Here is a 6511-nt window from a genome sequence, read left to right as displayed (position 1 = left end):
TCTTGTCTTCGCCATGCAGGTGCTCCTTCCTGTGTTCACACATGTGCTGTTGCCTGTTCTGGCTGCTGCCTGCGTTGACGTGAGGCCACGTTATTGTCATCACTACGGCAGTCATGAAGCTGATACCAATTCCGTAACAGCGGCTGACGTCACGTTTACCTGGATTTCGCCACCACCTGGCTCTGGGACCATCCGTTCGTCGTGGGAAATACAATCGCAGCAGACATCATGTTTTTCGCCACCTATAAAAGATCGCCCGTGGACCGCGGCGCCTTGTGGGCTCGGCAGCTGTGCCACTGCGCGGACGAGTAGCCCTCTTGTTTCCGCCATGCAGGTTAGAAAATCATACTCTCTTTTTGCAAATAAATCGAGCAACTACTTCTTAATTCAGCTGCCGAGCCCGCAGTGTTGTACTTGTATTGTTGTTGAATGCTTTGCTGTTGTCCATGTGTTGCTTATGCAATCCGGTGACATAGAAACTAACCCTGGTCCTGACACTGCCGCCATACTTGCAGAACTACAGAAACTAACATCGGGCCAAAGCACGTTAATAAGCGAAGTAAAAGACCTCAGCAGCAGGTTAGTAGCGACAGACAAATCGATCACCGAATTATGTAAGCGCATTACCGAATTAGAAACCCACTATCAGGACCTCGCATCACTTAAAACAGAAGTTGAATCCATTAAGACTGATGCCGCCACGTCGGCGAGCCAAATCAGTAACCTCGAATCCAGAGTAGACGATGCCGAAAACCGGTCGCGCCGTAACAACCTGCTATTTTATGGCTTACCTGATACTAGCTCAAAGGAAACGTCCTCTGAGTCTGAAGAACTGGTCACCCGCCTTTGCAGTGAAAATTTGGGGCATCACCATAGACCCAAAGGAAATAGAAAGAGCACATCGTCTTGGCCGTCACTCAAGTGAACGATGTCGACCCATTATCGTTAAATTCACTTTCCATAAGACAAAAGAATCCATCCAAAAAAACGCCCGGAAACTAAAAGACACCGACTACAGCATAGGAGAAGACTTTTCAGATTCTGTCCGTAAGGCACGCAAACATTTACTACTTTTCGCGAAAGAAACATCTGATAAGTACGCACTGCGCTTTAAAACACTGTACATAGGCCCCAAGCAGTATATATTCGACGACTTGACGGAAACGGTAAAAGAAGTGCCATAGCAATCACACTCTGCTCGCTCTAAAGCAACTCCACGACAACACACCCCCCGAACTAATCTTACCTTATCTGCAGTATTTACTAACATACGAAGCTTTTTACCGAAACGGGAAATCGTATCTAGTCTTGTCTTATCAACCAACAGCACCCTTCTCATTCTTACAGAAACGTGGTTAACAGACAATATCAGTGATACCGAAATTTTAGCTCCGCTGCCCAACTTTAAAGTTTACCGTAAAGACCGGGAAATAGCCCGTGGCGGTGGCGTGCTCATAGCCGTACATCAGCAGTTTTCAGCATCCTTAATCAATGTAGATTCTAACTTAGAACTGCTATGGCTGCTCTGCCACGCTTCCCCCCGAACTGTGCTGGTAGGAGTCTGTTACAGGCCACCGCAAAATGATCCGGACTTTTCCTACTGGTGATTTCGATTTTCCCACTATTGACTGGCGTAACTACACCTCCATGACAAATTCTTCAGAAGCAAAAAATTTTGTCGAGGTCTGTCTTAACTTCAACCTTACCCAGCTAATATTACAGCCAACGCGCATTGCGCAGAATTCCGCCAACACTCTAGATCTGATATTAACCAACAGCCCTGATAGCGCAACAAGTATTGCATACCTAAGGGAAATAAGTGTTCATAAAGTCATTCATGCTACCTTCAGTTTTACACCCATGCTTCGTCAAGTTTCCAGGAAAAAAATTCGTCTTTATGAAAGAGGTGATTTTTAAGCAATAAATGAAGAACTGACTGCTTTTTTTACAACTTATGAAACCGATTTCCACACAAAGTCTCTTAACGAAAATTGGACGATTTTCAGGGATAAAGTTCACGAACTAACAAACAAGTACATTCCGGTAGCTAGTTTCCGTGCTAACCAGCAAAAACCGTGGTTTACTACGGCCCTGAAACGCCTGGAAAACAAGAAAAAGCGTCACTATCGGGCAGCAAAGTGGAACCCAAGCCAAGCATCATAGGCAAAGTACTACACTGCCGAAGCTGATTACCTTGCTGCTATCCGCAACGCAAAACACACCTTTATCCACTCTGACTTGCCAAAAATGCTAATACACAACCCCAAAATATTCTGGCACGTAGTAAACCCGAAGGATACACGTACAATTGTTCTTGCTAACGATATGGGTCAAACCATCAGCGATTGTGAATGTGCTGACATTTTCAATAGAGCCTTTTCAACTGTTTTTGCGAAAGAGTGTGATTTACCTGCTAACGCCTTCATAAGCTCCTTCACAGCGTCAACCATGGATCCAGTTTCTTTCTTCGCAGATGGTATATCATCTCGTATCGAAAACATCAAGCTAACGTCATCAGCCGGGATCGATGAAATTAACTCGAAATTTCTGAAAAATACTAAGCACATTTCCGCGGCCTACTTATCACTATTGTACTCTCAGTCTCTCTCTTCAGGTAAAATACCGCATGACTGGAAAGTGGAAAAGGTCGTCCCAATCTTCAAGTCCGGTAACAAAAACTCGCCCTTAAATTATCGACCCATTTCCCTAACAAGCATTCCTTGTAAAATCATGGAGCATGTAATTTATTCTCAAGTCATGAACTTTCTCGATTCCAACAATTTCTTTCATTCATCACAACATGGCTTCCGTAAAAACCTTTCCTGTTAGACACAACTGGCTACATTTGTTCATGACTTACATGCCAACCTTGACTGCAACCAACAGATTGATGCTATTTTTTTAGATTGCGCAAAAGCCTTTGACAAAGTACCACACCAGAGATTACTATTTAAGCTCTCTTACCTAAATATTCACCCTAGCATTCTAAACTGGATTAAGGCATTTTTGACAAATCGAACCCAATTAGTCATAGTTAATAACGAATTTTCTGATTACATTCCAGTAACCTCAGGCGTCCCCCAAGGATCAGTGCTCGGACCGTTAATATTCTTAATATACATTAATGACTTGCGCCTTCACGTATCATGTCACATTCGTATGTTCGCAGATGACTGCGTCATTTATCGTACTATTAATAACTCTTCCCACCAAGAAGCCCTCCAGACTGACCTAACTAACGTTCAGAAATGGAGCGACCTGTGGATGATGACACTTAACCCTCAGAAATGCAAGATTGTATCCTTCATCCGTCGCACTAAACCATTTATTTTTCCGTTCAATATAGCCCAAATCCCAATAGAAGCAGTTAACTCATTTAAGTACTTAGGAGTCACGCTATCTCATGATTTATCTTGGTGCACACATATTTCTAATGTAATATCATCCGCGAATAAAACACTAGGGTTTTTGAAACGCCACTTACGTCACGCTCCCCAACAAGTTAAACTCCTGGCTTACCAATCGCTAATCAGACCGAAACTAGAATATGGGTCCCCCATATGGAATCCACATTAAATATACCTCATTAATGCCCTCGAATCCGTCCAGAACCGTGCCACTAGATTCATCCACAATACCTATTCATACCAAGTCAGCGTGTCGTCTTTAAAAGCAGAATCCGCCTTATCAACCCTTGTTATCCGTCGCCGCATTGCCAGCCTAAACCTGTTTCATGAGTTCTTTTACAGCACCCACGGTTACGCAGGCTATATCACATCACCAGCTCGCATATCGCATCGCACTGGTCACATTCTTCAAGTTGCCCGGCCTCGGACCCATACGACTACGTTCGCTGCCTCCTTCTTCCCCCGAGCAGCATTAGATTGGAACGGCCTTTCCCACAGCATCGCCGCTATCACCTGCCCATCCAACTTTTCCAAAGCACTAACAGATCATATTGTATGTTGAACCCACATGGCAACCATTGTACTTATTTTTTGTATAATCCACCCCTTATGTAATACCCCCACGGGGGTCCTTAAGGTAATAAACTGAACTGAACTGGACCACCACTCTGCGCTGATTAATGAAATTGCGAGATCCCTCCGGACGCCTTGCAAGATGAAGTTTACGGCTACAGGAGTTCGACATGACTATTGTGTATATGTCTGGACGTCAGCACAACGACGCCGACTGCTTGACCCGTTCACCTGTCGAGGCTGCGCGTGAAGACGAAGAACCAGAACTTCCACTTATCGCAGCCGTCGACGCGCTCACTGTTTCGCAGCAGCAGCGTTACGACCCGGCTCCCGCACCACTTATCTATTTTCTGGAAGCGCGTACTGCCAAAGTTCCCAGTCTCTTCGCCAGAGCGCAGTCATCGTTTTGCTTTCGGAACAATGTTTTATACAAGATCAACTTCGCTCCGACGGGAAGTGATTATCCCGCCGTCGTACCAGTCTCTTCGAGAAGAAGTCTTGCAGGCATGTCATGACGAGCCTACCACGGATCATATGGGGTATACTCGAACTCTGGCCCGCATTAAGAAGACTTATTACTGCCCAAACCTTGCGGCCCCGCTACGACATTACATGCAAATATGCCATGATTGCCAGCGACAGAAAACACCACCTGTGAAACCAGCCGGTTTACTGAATCCTGTTCAAATGCCAAGATACCCATTTGAACAAGTTGGCATGGATCTCTTGGGTCCTTTTCCAAATTCTGATTCAGGACACAGGTGGATAATTTTCGATACAAATTATTTCATGTGTTATGCTAAAACAAAGGCCCTCCAGCGCGGCAGAGCAATCGAGGCAGCGAAATTTTTCATCAAACGCATCGTCCTGAGGCACGGCGCTCCGACAGTTGCCTCCATGTTGCCTCAGACGGCCGTCATAGGGCAACATGGCTTCCAGCAATGTTGAAACTTCACGGCCATACAATAGGGCAAACGGCGTCATTTCTGTTGTTTCCTGCTGCGCCGTGTTGTATGCAAACGTGACGTACGGCTAGACGTCATCCCAAGACCGATGTTCAACATTCACGTTCATGGAGATCATGTCGGCGAGAATTTTGTTTAGACGTTCTGTCAAGCCATTAGCTTGCGGATGGCAGGTGGTTGAGCTGCGATAGGTAGTGCCGCTCAGCTGCATGACGGATTCCAGTAGCTTGGCAGTGAAACCAGTGCCTCCGTCAGGTATTATAACTGTCGGAGGCACTGCTTTCACTGCCAAGCAACTGAAATCCGTCAGGGTGCTGAGCGGCACTACCTATCGGAGGTCAACCGCCTGCCATCCACAACGTCTAAACAAAATTCTTGCCGACATGATGTCCATGAACGTGAATGTTGAACATCGGTCTTGGGATGACGTCTTGCCGTACGTCACGTTTGCATACAACACGGCGCAGCAGGAAACAACAGAAATGATGCCGTTCTCCCTATTGTATGGCCGTGAAGTTTCAACATTGTTGGAAGCCGTGTTGCCCCATGACGGCCGGGACCTCGAAGTTGGCGTCGAGGAGTTGACTCAACGCGCAGAAGAAGCGCGATAGCTGGCACGGGCAAGCATCTGGAAGCAGCACGGCCGAGATGCCGAGCGTTACGATCAGCGCCACCGTGTAGTGACTTTCGAACCGCGTGACAGATGGCTCTGGACTCCGATTCGACGTCGTGGACTATGTGAGAAACTTCTGAAACAGTAGTTTGGCCCATACAAAGTGCTCCGTCAGCTGTGTGACGTCACGCACGAAGGGCTTCCAGACGGTTTTTGTACTATTCGTCGCGACCAGAAATCCCAGGTTGTTCACGTCGCGCGCATGAAGCCGTACTTTTCGCGAGAAAATTAACATATCGCCTTACCGCATGTTTCTTGCTTTATGTTTTTTCTGCTTTTGAATTCATCAGTTTGACGTTTATTTTTTATATTTTTAGAGAGAGGGGTAATGTAGCGTGTGCAACAGCATGCACTGCCTTGAAGAAGTGTGCCATATCGTCCGATTAGAAGAGGCTGAATTTGTGGTGCCGGCCGTCTCTGAGTGCTCTGGACCTGCTTTCCTGTGCCTTCTGGATTAACCCCCCATATAATATTCCAGTTACGAGCGGAAACGGCTACGTGAAAATATGGAGCAATCGCGTTGAAAGCCAGTCTGCGCTGAGCTGAGACCATTAACTTCATAAACATGCTTTGTTAGACGGCTGTGCATTACTCGTTCGATTAATTTTACTAAATTTAAACTTAATGCATGTGGCCTAATATTATCTAAGACATATCCTTTGTCTGCATCTTTCAACAACATAATAATTTCCTCAACCTATCAAACGTGTGAAATAAAAGCATTTACCAATACGATTCAATTCTTCACGATAATTAACGGTCACTTGTACATTGTTGGGATAAGATTTTTATCATTCCAACAGTGACACCATCATGTCCTGTAGCTGCATACTGCATCTTTGTCCAAATTGATAGCATCTGTTACTTGAACACCTCGGTAAAGTCTGAGCAGC

At 45.6% G+C, this 6511-nt stretch overlaps 1 pseudogene; it reads left to right on the top strand.

The window, feature by feature from the left end:
• The first annotated feature begins 328 nt into the window (after window positions 1-328).
• Window positions 329-1207, top strand: LOC146182757 (uncharacterized; annotated as a pseudogene).
• Window positions 1208-6511: the final 5304 nt, after the last annotated feature.

Source organism: Amblyomma maculatum, chromosome 7, assembly GCF_055883805.1.
Source record: "Amblyomma maculatum isolate TAMU_Amacu chromosome 7, ASM5588380v1, whole genome shotgun sequence".
Lineage (NCBI taxonomy): Eukaryota > Metazoa > Arthropoda > Arachnida > Ixodida > Ixodidae > Amblyomma > Amblyomma maculatum.
The sequence above is the reverse complement of the archived record's forward strand: the minus strand, read 5'-3'. Positions and strand labels throughout refer to the sequence as shown.